Source organism: Protopterus annectens, chromosome 3.part0 (genome assembly GCF_019279795.1).
Source record: "Protopterus annectens isolate FY-2018-M chromosome 3.part0, PAN1.0, whole genome shotgun sequence".
NCBI lineage: Eukaryota > Metazoa > Chordata > Ceratodontiformes > Protopteridae > Protopterus > Protopterus annectens.
The window spans coordinates 859145281-859160563 of NC_056731.1; the positions used below are offsets into that span (position 1 = coordinate 859145281).

The 15283-nt window shown below is 42.3% G+C and overlaps 1 long non-coding RNA gene across 1 annotated transcript in view; it reads left to right on the forward strand.

Moving 5' to 3' along the window:
- The window catches only part of LOC122796596, a 908771-nt gene extending 895156 nt beyond the window's left edge, over positions 1-13615 (forward strand). The window contains exon 4 of the long non-coding RNA XR_006363993.1: positions 13562-13615. This is a non-coding gene — a long non-coding RNA (uncharacterized LOC122796596). The remainder of the gene's footprint in view (positions 1-13561) is intronic.
- The last annotated feature ends 1668 nt before the right edge of the window (positions 13616-15283 follow it).

Below are 15283 nucleotides of genomic sequence, written 5' to 3' on the forward strand. Positions count from 1 at the left end.
AGTACATTATTTTAGCAATGTGTTTACAAAGCTGTGAACTCTCTAAATGTTTATGACTAATTATCAACATGAGAGAGAGAGAGAGAGAATAATTCTTGAATTCTTTGGTGTGATCTAGTCATTCCTTTCAAGCTTTGTCAGTCTCTGATCATTGACATTCAGGTGAAATAACAGCTGAGGGTCAGCAGGAGGAGAACATTCTTATAGTTCAGAATAAATGTTTTTTCCAGTACTACACCCCATTTAGCTAGTGATAAAGACTCTGTATAGAGAGACTTAATTTGGTTATTTCGTAATTGTTGTCTCTTTAAACAGGTCTGTTTTTACAAAGAAAGCATGTAAACCTAGGCGACCAAAGATTAAGTATAAGGGCAGAAATTTATTTACGATTTATTACAGTTTGTGAACCATGTAAGATCACAGATCATAATGATGTGCTAAATCAGAACAACTGAAACTTAATGACTATATTGGTTTAGTGACTTCTGACAGTAAGATGCTAAGACAGTTAATACTGTAGCTAGGCTGTATCAGTGTATGTGTAAAGCTGGTGACCTTGATGCTTATTTGCTGTTTATATAAGCTGCTGCTTCTGTTATAGCTAGAAGGTAGCTTGATTGCAGAACAGACACTATCCAGACAGTAATAGTACCCCTCCCTAGTTCAACTGATGGTCTTTCTTTTTTATGCTCTTTCCCTCTCATACCTGCTGATTGTCATCCCCTTCTGCTCACCTGAAGGGATCATCATCCCAGCCGCTATAAAGAGAGTTTGATTCTTCGCCTCCAGTGCTTATCTTTCCAGTCTACATACCAGAGGAGTGCCGTATCCTAAAGGATTATGTACTTTTCTGGAGGTCTGTTTAAAGGAATCCATTTTTAGTTAGCCAGACTTGCCAAGATCCTGTTTCACTGCCATATTTTCTTGTTTTGTAGTCTTCTGTAGAATTTAGATGGGGCTTAGCTTTTTATTTAAATGTAGTAGTAGTAGATTTAGTCTTTTTTGTTGTTTTCTTTGCAATGTGAAGTTTTTTTTCCTCGTAAATTTCCTCTTTTGTTTGCTGTTTTATTAGTGGAGTGCTATAAATGTAGTGTAGGGGATGTATTTTCTTTTTTTTTTTTTTTAGTTAATGGCTTGTTTGCCTTTTTCCCCACAGTTTTCATCCATGGAGTTAATATATATAAGTAAGTAAAAGTAAGTGTGTATGACTTGCCTCTGTTTAAAAAAAGTCCTACCTTTTATTTCTATAGGTTTTCATATTTTTGTTTATGCGATAATGGATGCATATTTAGTACCCAGTGACCCTAGGGCAGGTTTCATCTCCCCATACCACTTCTTCCACCACTCCTGCAAACCAGGGCTGCCTGCATTTTAGGGCTTTAGGATCAGATCCAAATTGTCCCCAGACCATGCAGTGACCTAATAGCCCCTGTGACTATTCTATACCCATACATTGCTGGTGTGGGGGGTACACTGTATTTTTTGTAGGCCCATCCCCTCACAGGACTGGTATGCCCACCATGGTGGCGGCCCACAACACCAGACGATGATGCATACACTCTTCTGCTCAAGCACCAACTTCTGACTACAGTGCTGTGCATCCCTTTTGCCTTACATTTTGACCCATTCTACTGTTGTTCCTAACCCCTGACTCAGCTAGAGGTCAGTAGAGTGAGGGATCAGTCCACTTGTCCCCTTCTTGAGGTGAGTGAGTTTGCAGCATTCCTCATACCCAAAACTTATTGCTAGATGTCCTTCAAGAATGCAACTGCAGTCATAACATGTGGGGTTGTCCTGCCTCAGGCAGCCCTCGGTCGGCCGGATTCCAAAGTCTGGGTCCGACGTCGGCTGATGTCGCATTTCTCTCCGACGTCAGAGCGGCTGGAGTATATAAGCATCAGCCGACGCCATTTTCTTCAGTCTTTCTTGCCGCGCGGTGCCCGAAGCAGAAGCAGTTCGCAAGTGCCGGTCGGTCAGCTCCTGTATTCTTCAATACCGAAGTCATCAAAAGTCATCAAAAAAGCTAAGTACCCCGTTGGGGACCTTTTCTTGCCTCAGCCGATGTCAGAAATTACTGAAAAAGTTAACAATTGTCTTTCTTGTGGTAAACAAATACCTCATAAGGATTTCCACTCTTACTGTCTTCCTTGCCTTGGCCCAGACCACGACGTCTCGGCCTGTGTAGCCTGTGCTCGCTTCAACAAGCGCACTCTCAGGCGCCGGGCGGAGTTCGCTGAAGATTTTTTCGGCGATAAATTTGCTTACACCATGCCGTCGGATCTCCCGACATCGCAAACTCCCAAGAAGTGAAAAGACCGGGACCGACATCCTCGGCCCGCATCTACCACCGACTCCACGCCAAAACCCAGCGCGAGTGCTCCGGTTCCCTCTGAGACGGTCTCTCCACCGCTCCGAACCGAAGACACCGCATTACCGACGACTCCGATTCCGGACATCACTCCGACGCCAGTTATCGATTTTCCTCCGGATACCGAAACTGAGGAAATGCCCGAGACCATTACTGTAGACAAGGTCACTCCTGCACGTGGAGCTGCCAGGCCTCCTATGGCCATGTCTATTAAGGCCTACACTAGGGCTAAGGCAGCCAGCAAAACAAAACATCTTACTACTAAAACCTTACCTCAGCCTACTCCAGAGACGCAAATTATGTCCATGGCTGCTGACTTAATTTCTATAATTAGAGGTTTACAGGCCCATCCTGAGAGGGGATCCCAGCCTCCTTCTGATAAAAGGCCCCAGATTGAACCCTCTGAACCTATTCCTTCAGATGAAGATTCTGAGGGCTCTGTCCACTCTGATAGCCAGGAAGAGCTCTTCCAGACATATGAGGACTCGGATGCAGATGATTCCATCCCCTCGGCCTCCCCTCCTGAGGATATTTCTTTTGGGGAAGTTCTGCATACCATGAGGGAACATTTCAAGTGGCAAGGGCAGGAATATTCTGATTCCAGAAAACGCCTTAGGACTTTCCTTAAGAAGCCACAGCACAGGCCCTTAGCTATTCCCCCTGTACTTGATGTTTTGGATGATTTATATTCTGACTCTAGTGCTACCCCTGATTCTCTTCCTCCTGCTCCAGCCAAGCCAGACAGGTATTACAGGGTCCCAGAAACTCATTCCCATTTATTCAGGGCCCATACTGCTGATTTGGAAACTATTTCACAGGGGCCTAAAGGAGTTTCAGCTTCCACCTCTAAAAATCCATTGCCCTCCAACAGGGAAGCTAGGTCATTAGAGAGATGGGGCAAAAGGTTTACACATCCACTACCTTATCTATGAGAGCTTTGAATTGCCTTTTTCATATGTTACAATATCAGGATTTCCTGTTAGAAGATTTACAAAAAACTTTAGCCACTCCTGATCCTTTAGACAGGAAGGTTTTGCAGGAAGCTGTACATAACACTCAGCAAGTAAGCAATCACTTCCTGCAGTGTGGATATGATGCACTGGAAGCTTCATGTAGGGCAGCTATGACAGGGGCAGTCATTCGTAGACATGCGTGGTTAAAAGATCAACCTCTACCAGATCATGTAAAGGCAAAACTTCTGGATGCACCTTTGGAAAAGAACAAGCATTTTGGTGCTAATGCTAAGGATGTGTTAAAAACCATCGAAGAAAAAGCAAAATCAGTTCAGACGGTGAAAGATTTCCTCCAGGTTCAACCCCCCAGATTCAGTAGGAATTGGCCTTCAAAAAACTGGTCCTTTCCTAATCCAGAAAAGTTTCAAAGGGGTAAAAACAGACGTGGCCGAGGAAGAGGCCAATACAGAGGCCCTTACAGGGGAAGACAATGGCAGCCAGGAAACCAAAGAAGTGACGCAGGGGTTTCACCTGCCCCACAGCCACAATCTCAATGACTTTCCTCTACTTCCGCCTACCAGGGAACAAATAGAAGCTCCCTTGGGCGGGAAATTATCTCTATTTGCAGAAAATTGGCACAGACTGACAAAGGACAAATGGATTTTGGACATTATAGACCGAGGGTATAGGTTCCATTTTCATACCTTGCCAAGAAAACAAGGCATGCCAAACCTACCACAAAACCAGAGGGCAGAGGCTATCAAGCAAATCACTCTGCTGACTCGGATGAAAGCAATAGAAAGAGTTCCACAACAAGAACAAGACCAGGGGTTTTACTCAAGACTGTTCCTTGTTCCAAGAAAAGAATCTCAATGGAGACCAATACTGGACTTGTCCGCATTAAACACCTTTCTCATAGTACCAAAGTTCAAAATGCTGACTCTACAGCAACTCCTTCCCATGCTGGGCAAGGGGTCTTGGCTGATTACTCTGGACCTCAAGGAGGCATACCTGCATGTCCCTATCAGACACAGCTGCAGAAGATACCTCAGATTTCTTGCAGGGCCAGAGCATTATCAATTCTCAGCATTGCCATTTGGCTTATCTACTGCACCCAGAGTATTCACAAAATGCCTGGCTTCAGTAATTGCTCATTGCAGGCTCCAGGGGATACAAATTTACCCATACCTGGACGACTGCCTCATACAAGCGGATGACAAATTGATGTTGACAAAAAACTTGGGCTATGTCATACGATTACTTCAAGCTCTGGGATACACAGTCAACTTCCAAAAGTCAAGACTGCAGCCATCCCAGCAAATAATCTTCTTAGGAGCCAAACTAGACACAGCCTCTCAAATGGCTTACCTGACAGAAGACAAGCAAGAGAAGTTAACTCATTACTTCAAATGTTTAGCAAAACTCACCCAGATGACTGCAAGGAGATTCCTACAGGCCCTGGGTTACATGGCATCCTGCATTCTCCTGGTTCCATTAGCAAGACTACACATGAGAAAGCTTCAATGGTACCTAAAAAGCATTTGGTCTCAACACAGCAACAACTTGGAGACAATCATTCCGCTCATTCCATGCCTACAAAAGGAATTCCTATGGTGGGCCTTGGTGAGCCAGGCAAACACAGGTATGTCATTCAAAAAGCCACAGATAACACAGACCATGACCACAGATGCCTCAGACCTTGGATGGGGGGCGCACATGGAAGGCAGGTGTATACAAGGACAATGGTCTCCAAAGGAAACACATCTGCATAGAAACCAAAAGGAAATGCTGGCAGTAATGCATGCCATCGAGGCTTTTCAGCACCAACTTCAGCAAGGCCATTTACTGATATGGACAGACAACACCACTGTGATGTGGTACATAAACAAGCAAGGGGGCACCCACTCTTACCCCCTTTGCAGACTGACAATGCATCTTTGGGAAAAATCACTGAGCCTAAACATCCAGTTACAATCCCAGTTTGTTCCAGGCAAAGACAATGTGTTGGCGGACAACCTAAGCAGGAATTTCACAGATCCACATGAGTGGAGGTTACATCCGAAGGTCTTCACACAACTCACTTCGACATGGGGCAGGCCAGAAGTGGACCTATTTGCCTCTCACCTCAACCATCTTCTACCAAAATTCTGCACAAGGACATACCATCCAAAAGCTTGGAAAATAGATGCTCTCTCATTCAACTGGAACTTCCTAACAATCTATGCATTCCCACCTCTGCCACTGATGACCTCAGTATTACTAAAGATCAAAGCAGAGAGACCCAAGGGAATCATAATAGCTCCGGACTGGCCAAGACAACACTGGTACCCACTACTGCGGAGCATATATCATACCAGGAGGTGGGCCCTTCCCCAATGGCCTCTACTTTTGACTCAACACAATTTCGAAACAGTGCATCCAAACCTTCAGACACTGCAGTTAACAGCCTGGGAGATCCCATAAATAACCTCAACCTATCTCTCTCCAAGGAAGTTCAGCGGATACTAACAGAGGCTCGAAGACCATCCACCAGAAAGGTTTACTTAGCAAAGTGGAAAAGATTCAGCAATTGGAATACCAGCAAGGGACATGATGCATCATTGTTGAACATCCCACTCATCTTGGAATATTTGGCAGATATGCTAAAGAACGGCCTCTCATATTCTTCCATAAAGATACATGCATCAGCTATTTCAGCTAGATACAACACTGATCCTCCTGTTTTTTCACACCCTTTGCTACGACAATTCCTCAGGGGTATCAAGAACATTAAGCCACCAAGAAAGGCCCCAGTGCCAGCCTGGGACCTCAATTTTGTCCTAGAAAAACTGACTCTACCTCCATTTGAGCCAGCAGCTTCAGTTGACTTGCAATTTCTCTCATGGAAGACAGCTTTCCTGTTGGCAATTACCTCAGCAAGAAGGGTTTCGGAATTACAGGCCCTAATGGCAATACCACCATTCATAATTTTTCACAGAGACAGGGTTTCATTAAGGACCAACCCTACTTTTATGCCAAAGGTGGTATCTAGGGTTTCTTTAAATCAAGCCATTCATCTGCCTGCTTTCTTCCCCAATCCTGAGAACAAGGGGGAAAGACTGTTGCATACCTTGGACATTCACAGACAACTTCGATACTACCAGGACAGAACCAAGGACAGTAGGAAGTCTGAACAACTTTTTGTAGCTTACGCCCCTGCAGTCCAAGGAAAAGCAATTTTAAAACAGACTAATTCAAAATGGATTGGACACTGCATCAGATTCTGTTATTCCTTTCATGGAAAGACTGTTCCAGCCAATGTCAGACCACATTCCACCAGAGCTACAGCCACCTCTACAGCATTCTTAAGAGGGGTGCCTACTAAGGACATTCTAGAAGCTGCTACATGGAGCTCCGTGCATACATTCTCCAAACACTACAATCTCCCTCTATACTCCAGATCCAGAGCAGGCTTTGCTTCGGCAGTCCTGCAGGGTTTGATTGCCACACCATCTTTTTCCTAGAGCATACCTCCTCCCCCAGCTAAGCTATGGTATTCTACCCACATGTTATGACTGCAGTTGCATTCTTGAAGGACATAGTACAGTTTTGTACCTACCATAAATGTAGATGTCCGATAGACATGCAACTGCAGTTGGATTTTCCCTCCCTCCTTACCCCTCTATGCCTAGGGTCCACTCCTATTCCTGTAACTCTTAGCTGGGGATATCTGTTATGGTGTATCTGTTTATTGCTTACTTATTTGACTGGAATCCTGTTTTTGTCTTCCAATTTGATTACAGCCTTCCTTGGAGGGCACCTGGCATCTGGGGCAAGAAACACTGAAGAAAATGGCGTCGGCTGATGCTTATATACTCCAGCCGCTCTGACGTCGGAGAGAAATGCGACATCAGCCGACGTCGGACCCAGACTTTGGAATCCGGCCGACCGAGGGCTGCCTGAGGCAGGACAACCCCACATGTTATGACTGCAGTTGCATGTCTGTCGGACATCTACATGTATGGTAGGTACAAAACTGTACTTTTTTCATTAGCAACTGGAGCACTAATTAATCCTAGGCAATCTATGTTGTAGTCAAAACTTTTTTGTACCCCCCCCCCCCAATCAGGACAGGGCCTTATGGCTTGTCTACCAGTGCCCAGTCAGTCCATTCATTCTGCGATAACAAGAGCTGAGAATCCCTGTCCAAGGAGAGAGCCCTAAGGCCCAGTCATTCCTGCCCAGGAATTCCCAGTCAGCCCATTAGTTCCAAAGTGAGAGCTAGGTAGTGGGGATGGGGTTAGCATGCTGGTCTGTGGGGCAGCCTCCCCTGTCTCTTGGCAGAACACCCCCTCCTCTGTGGCATCTCTTCGGAGTTCAGCAATAGCTGCCCTTTGAGGGAGAGCATAGTTAGCAGTCCCTACCAAGATCAGGTGTCATGGGAAATTGAAAATAAAAATACCCTGGTGGTAAAGTTCCATAAAGTAACGCTGCAACAAAAAGAAGGAAACTCCATAAATTATATATCAGATCCAAAACCCTTCTTAAACACACAGTCAAAAGGATTAAAAAAAAAAAAAACAACTGAAAAACACTGTCGGGTCTACAAAAGGCACCCAAGAATGTAGACTGGTCCCTGAATCCAAAGATAAATCCTTCTTTAGCTATGCTAGAAAAGAAACAATATCCTGTTTTGCTCTGAACTTACTCAAAGTGATGCCTCATATTCTGACCAAATAAACACTCCCAACATCCTTGCATACAAATTCATTGCCAATTTCACCCTCAAGTATACCTCACATCTGTCCCCGATTTTCAGGGATATCCCTGATTTTGGCTCAAATTTTAGCTCTGTCCATCTTAGGTTCATAGGTTTCATAGGTTCATAGCTTTGCAGAAAAGGTGGTGAATTACACTTTAAATAATAACAATAATTAGAGTTATAGACTTATTTTATTTCAGAAAATGTTTATTAATGCATGTTTTTTATTCTAGTCTCATGTTGCTAGTACTAATATTTTAAAAATGTCCCTGACTGCCCCTCTTTATTTTTGGATTTGTCCTTGATTCTGTTAAGATTTAAGATTCGTCTCTGACTGGTTGAGAGCTATGCCCTCAAAACTTGTATGCAAAGCACTGTAATACCTGAATCTTGTACTTCCCCAGTTATGTATAAAAGATCACTTACTGAAAAAGTGCTAAACAAGACCAAAAATACTTTCTCCATGGTATCTGGTTTCTTTTGTTTCAGACATGACCTTGTAGACGTGCACCTTAAAGTGGTTAACCTAAGTTTAACTACTGGTTTCATCTCTGATGAGTGACGCACTGCAGTCAGTGATGCCCCTCCATAAGGGTGACTTTACAACATAACCAGATAATTACACTCCTGTCAGTCTTATAAGCCTCATCTGCAAAGCCATGGCATATATTATAACTGTCCTCACAAACTACAAGATCAGGAGTCTTACTCGACGTGACCCTCAACAATTTGATTTTGTGGAGGGTAGAGCCTGTCCACTGAATCTGGTAAACATGTTTGAAGGGGTTACTGAGTCTGTAGACAGTGGCCATGTGGGACACATAGCATATCTTGACATAGCAAAGGCCTGAAATACCATTCCCCATGCTGGCATCATACAGAAGCTAAATGTATTAAAAATCAACCCATATGTAGTAAGATGGATAGCAAACTGGCTGAATGACAGACCCGTACAGTGTGAGTTGCAGGAGCCTTAGCAGAATATACGAAAGCTACCAGAGGTTTCCCTCAGGGCTCAGTGCTGGGATGTTTCCCTTTTGGCCTTTACTTCTCAGATATACAAGCAAAATGCCAAGCCCTCTGGATAACAATGTTTGCAGAGAACTGCAAACTGGGAGCTGTTGTTAAGTCACCCTCTGACACCCAAACCCTCCAACATGAACTGTCCTTAATAACATCTTGGTGTACTAAAAATGAGCTCAAAATAAATGTTAAAAAGTGTGGTCTTGTCACGTTTGTAGACAACCCCTCCCCTCCCATTATGCTTTATAGACAACACACCATTACAAAATAAAAATGTAGTTGTAGACCTAGGAACTTACTTTTACTTACTTACTTTTACTCCTTTCCTGCCTCCTATCTCTACCCCTGATCCTGCTGTCTCTAGGATTTCCACTTCTTCAGTTTATCTCTATGCTGAATTGCTTCTATTATACAACTTCATTCCACTGCTCTGTTGGACAGGGGTTCATATGTACTATGCTCATAGTCTGTAAATGTAAATCGCAACTGTCTTAGTGTCGCTGACATTATTCATTTTCTTCACTATTATTACTTTATTCTGCACTGTATATATGTGTACATTGTTATTTTCATTTGTATTTGCATATAATTGTTAGTGTTTGCATTCATACAGTTTTTGGAGCTTAAATCCCCAGCCTCCGCTGAAAATGAGCTCCTAGCCCAGTCGAACATTACCCGGTTAACAAATGCAACAGATAAATAAAAAATTAATAAACTTGGGTTACTATTTACCTCTGATTTGGCCATTGTGTGATAGTGGTTATCAGGAAATTAATTTATTTAGCACAACTAATCATAAAAGGAATATATTCAGATTGTAAATAGGAAATCACTCCCTTATACTCAGCATTGATACAGCCAGTTATTGAGCACAATGCCCATTTAGGATATATCTCACTAAACAGGTCAAAATTAGAAAGACCCCAAAAGTTCCTAAGCAAAATGATTAAGGCTTAAATTCCTGCTCTGTCAAGGCTTTGGAGGGGAGTTCTGTCTCATTTACCATGCCATAAGAGACCTGGTTGTCTTGGACCTACTGTATCTCTGCAAGTTCAGTGGCTCCACCAGTACTAGAACCAAGAACCTAGATCTTCACCAGCAGATAAATAAAATATGGTGGAGGGACAGGTATATAACTCAGTGTTTCGCAAACCTGTGGTATAAGCTTTCATTGCATATTAAGGAGTGCAACTCACAATCGTCCTTTAGACATAACCTAGATGATTGAATGGGTGTAACAAATTTATTAAAATCCTGACTGGTATGGTCCTCCAGGACAAAAGAGGTGCAGTCTGACAGAGTTTACTGGCAAGGGATAAATGGCCATAAAGCAAAATGGCCTTGGGGTATCTTTGAAACCTATGAAGCATGTCTCAGCATGCTGAATTTCACTTAACTTACTGTGTGACTTGCAGATGGCAGAGCTTGTTCACTAGGTTTGAGCTCCATGGGGTGATGACACTTGTAGATGTCACCCATGTAGTAATCCGGAGCCACCCTCTTTCCCCCAGGATGAGTGAGCTGGCAATTACCACTCATTTCCACCCTCCCCTGCCAGGTCCTACAGGCTTCCAAGCCTCTGTTCGAACATAGGCCACCTGCAATGTAGTTAGGTTCTTCAACCCTTTATTCCACAGAGCTGGCTAGCTGTAGTCAAAGCTTTATCCCTGTGTACCATGGAAGTGGACAATTCCTGGTGTTATGTTTGGTTCTGGTCCAGTGTCTCTGATTCATGGCTTAGATAATAAAGGTAAAAATTAAGAATGTGTGTAACATTCTGCATCTTTCTTCAGATTCTCAAGTCAATTATTCTATAGAGTGAGGTAGGAAATAACTGTTTTGCCTAAGAAGATGGGGTTTCATCAGTATTTTTCCTTGGGAGGGGATCAGATATCTCTGGGTGTAGACCTAATGACAAGAGTATATGTTACTGCAGATGAAGAGGAGGGCATCCTAAGATGATTGATTTTTTAAGTCCACTGCAGTGTTTGGCTGGTGAGTAAATTAGACAGAAACTTAGGATGTGTGATATAACATCCTTGAGGTATATATTCAGAAATGCAACTGAGATTCAGACTGAAAAAGTAAGTGTGTCAGATGGCATGCAACTTCATGTGACTAAATCATTAGCATTGAAGCTGTATGACCTATATCTAGCATTCTCACTTCTTAAAAGCTATGTCTATTATAACTAGTCCTAGTGGTATGCATTACATTGATCAATTAAAAGTAACCTTAACTAGGGCTATTTGCATCAAATTTACCCTTTATACTTATTCACAAGACAGTTTTAACAATGAAACACCTAGTCTTCAGAACCATGTTCAGCTCTTGAACAATCCATATATGTGTCTTGATTCTTCAGTAGTCTAGCATATCTGAAACAACATAGGAATCCTGGTCTTTTGGAAACAGTTGTTGCTCTTCTGTAACTACATCTGGAGATGCTGCATCAGGACTCTCTCTCCTTGCAACTCTTGGCTGTCATAGATGTTCATCAGTATGACTGCTATAGTAGCCTTTAGCTATGTAGGTTATATTCTTCCCAGGATATACCAGCTGTCCTGTCTTTCAAAGTCTCTGGCTCCCCTCCACACGTCCCAGGCTACTGTAGCTTCTCCAAATGGGGGTAAACAGCAGTCTGGGCCCCAAAAACCCTCAGTAATTTTTTGCTGCCTATGAGAACTCTCTTCCTTGGCTTCAGAGGATCATTAGTTGACTCTTGTCTCCCATTGTTGGCAAATAAGTCTCCTTTGGGAAACCCTTCTATACATATTTTTATTAATGTATTTATTTTTATCTGTTTTTGACAATAGTAGGGACCAAAGCTCTTAAAGAAGACCGGCATTGTTGTGTTTACTATTTTACCAGAAACATCTCATCTGACAGGATATTTTCAGCTGTGATGGGTTATTTTTATTTAGGCACTATGGGTGGTGAAAGTTTTATTCTGCTTTTGCCGTTTTAAGAAAGTTATGTACTGTATATTTAAGGTAATGTTTGATAATACTTGTGTGTACTTCTTGACAACTTGCCTTCCGACTGGCTCCTTCAAGCTGTGCTTATCATGGGAAAAAGGTATTCCTGGGTATTTTGGGACAAAAGAGTGTACTGTTTGTACATTTACTTTTGAGATTTATTTGGACTGGAGTGTGTGTGTGTGTGTGTGTGTGTGTGTGTGTGTGTGTGTGTGTGTGTAGTGCTTGTGAATACTTTAGTGTCAACTTACTTTTTGACTGACTCCTTCCAGCTGCACTTACCAGTGAACAGGCTTCTGTCTCTCAGCAGGAACATGGATTCATTTGCCAATTCTTTAGTTCCTTCCCCTGATGTTACCAAGAAAAAAAGAAAACTATTAGGGAGCTCTTGCTGACACCTCAGGCTCAATCAGTGACTCATCCACTGGCAGATAACTCTGTAATGGCCATGGCTTGTTCCTCAGGCCATTCACTAATTTATTTGGGACCCCCTGGTGTTGTCCCTACTGCCATGATGGACCAGCTGTTAGCCTCATCCTCTGCAGCTGTTCCACTGTCCATTCCAATCATGGGAGAACCACTTTCTTTGGTCATATGAGTTTCATGAGGATGGCCAAAGTAATAGATCTGTTTCCCGGACTGAAGTGCTGTTCTTAAGTTGGTCTCCATCTAGAGATGTCCCTAGGAAAAAGAAGCAAAACATTTGACATAATTCTTTTGAAAACAGTATTTCTCTTGATAAAGATGAATGAATGAATTAGTGGGGCTAAAGTTTTATTGCAGGCTTTGAATCCAGTGGAACAGCAGGGAAATTTGACTAAAAACACAGTTCCACAATAACCTAGAGTCCTGTATCACATTATTCTGATAAGAGTAGGGACAGATCTTCTTTGGTGCTTTCTTCCATGACCCTGATCCTGAATCTGAAAGGACTGATTCCTCAGTTTCTCCTGTAGAGGAATTTGTTTTGCTAGACTGTGTCCAGAATGAATAATGTATTTCACTGGGAACAGGTGGCTATTCTTTCTCCTTTAAGGAGATATGACATGTTTCAAGTGGATATGCCAAATACTACTCCTTTTCATCCTTTTATGCTAACCTTGGAGGATGCTTTTGATTTCTGCAGCATATCCATTTAAGCTTGTAAGAGATAAGTGATTTAGAAAAGGTTGGGAAATTGTAAATTTATAGGAATAGTGAGAGAATATAGACATTTTTGGGTATTGATAGGTCCAAAGGGATAGGACTGGGTGATAAAGTAAAATTGTGGTGCTTATGTAACAAAAAAACATTAATTGTTCAAGTTAATCCTGAAATATATTCATCAGTGTAACTGATTTGTTCATTTGGCTCCTAGTCTAAGCAATTATAGTGTTATTTAGAAATATTTAAAGATATTAATCCTGTTTGTGAAAATAAATTTTTTTGATTGATATGGGACTGAAAATATATTTTTTTCTGTGATATTTTATTTTATTTTTATTTTTTTTTATCACAGGGTGAAATCATCAGATATGACCTGGACAGAGTGATATGATCATAGAAGGCAGGGTGAGTCCTGACTGGTGTCTTGTTCTTTTTTTTGAACTTTCATTTCCTTACTGGATATTTGTAAACAAATCAAGATGCACTAGATAACTGTGTCAATTGTTAGTATACCAAGGAAGCAAATAAAATGCAACTATTTTATGCTATAGGAGCTCACAACATGGGTCCTTCTTGCCAGTCTTGACCCTTGGCCCTGTGTAGATGCAAATGCCTTGAAGATAAAATTTCCCTAGAATAACTGTCATGCAAAAACCATACCCAACGCTGTGCTTCTCTGCATAAAAAAGTATATTTCCCCCTCATAGTCTCTGTTCTACCAGCACAGCCCAGTGTAATTAACCCATTCCTATCCCTGATAAAACCCACAGTAAGAGTATGATATCATGGATGGGCAGTTTCCTACCATCTTTGTAACCAGTATGAAGGATATGGACATCCTAAGGCAATGTAGGAATTGTCTCATGTATACTGACAACCACTTAATCCTAAAACAAACAAATACTATATGTGAGAGATGTAGTTATACTATGAAAATGGAGACAAGACTCACAATCAGAGAAATCGAATTCTAAACAGGTTGTCAGCATGACAACACACACACACACACACACACACACACACACACACACACACACACACACACACACACACACACACACACACAATAAGGATTTGACACAAATCCACATATGCAAAGGTACTTACTAGTAACTTACCAAAACTCAGAGGCTTCCTAAACACTGACTTCAGAAACTACATATACACAACAAAGCAAACAACAACCACAACACATATGATACATATACCAGTATCTCAATAAGCCCATACGGTGAAACACAACAAAACCTAACATATTGGTCATAGGAGACTCCAAAGTGAGACACATGGATGCTCTTCCTCACCAGTCTAGATAAAGAGAAAGTTACTGTTAGTTGCCTGTCAGGTGCCAGGATCCATCAGATCACGCAAGCACTCAAGTCACTCAGCCACAAGTACCAGTATGATTCTTTCATAGTCCATGTGGGTGTGAATAACATGAGACATACCTCCCTGGACTATATGAAGAGAGGCATGATTGAGCACTCAAATTATGTGTCACAGGCAGGCATGAGCCTAGCCTTAAGCAGCATTCTAACTTCACCAAGGATAATGCCACAATACAAACAAAAAATGATTGACTTTAACAACTGGCTTAACTTTTGGTGTCAGTCCAAGGGGATCCTATATTTGTCAGCCTGGGAGGACATAGATAGGCCACAGTGTTTTGTATGAGATGGTATGTACCTGTCTCCTCTAGGCTTTCAGATACTAACAAAGGCTTTAGCCACTCCTATAGTGCCTTTTTTAGGTAGTGTGAAAGTAACCAACCTCCCAACATAACAAAATCTCCTCTTGATAAGCTCAAGGTACTGCTGCTCAGTGCTAGGAGTCTAAACAAGAAACTACATTCCCTAGAAGCACTCCTCACCTTGGAATATGCTGACATCTATGCAGTCATTGAGACATGGATGTTAAGTTGTCAATCTCGCCTTCATTCTTGCTGGATGGGTTCGGAGCCGATCCTCGGCCACCGGGCACTAGCTTTTAGCTTCGAACCGAGAACTCCTTTTCGACCCCACCCCTATATCCCATGATGCAACTCACTACTCCTACCATCGGCCGCTAGTTTGCC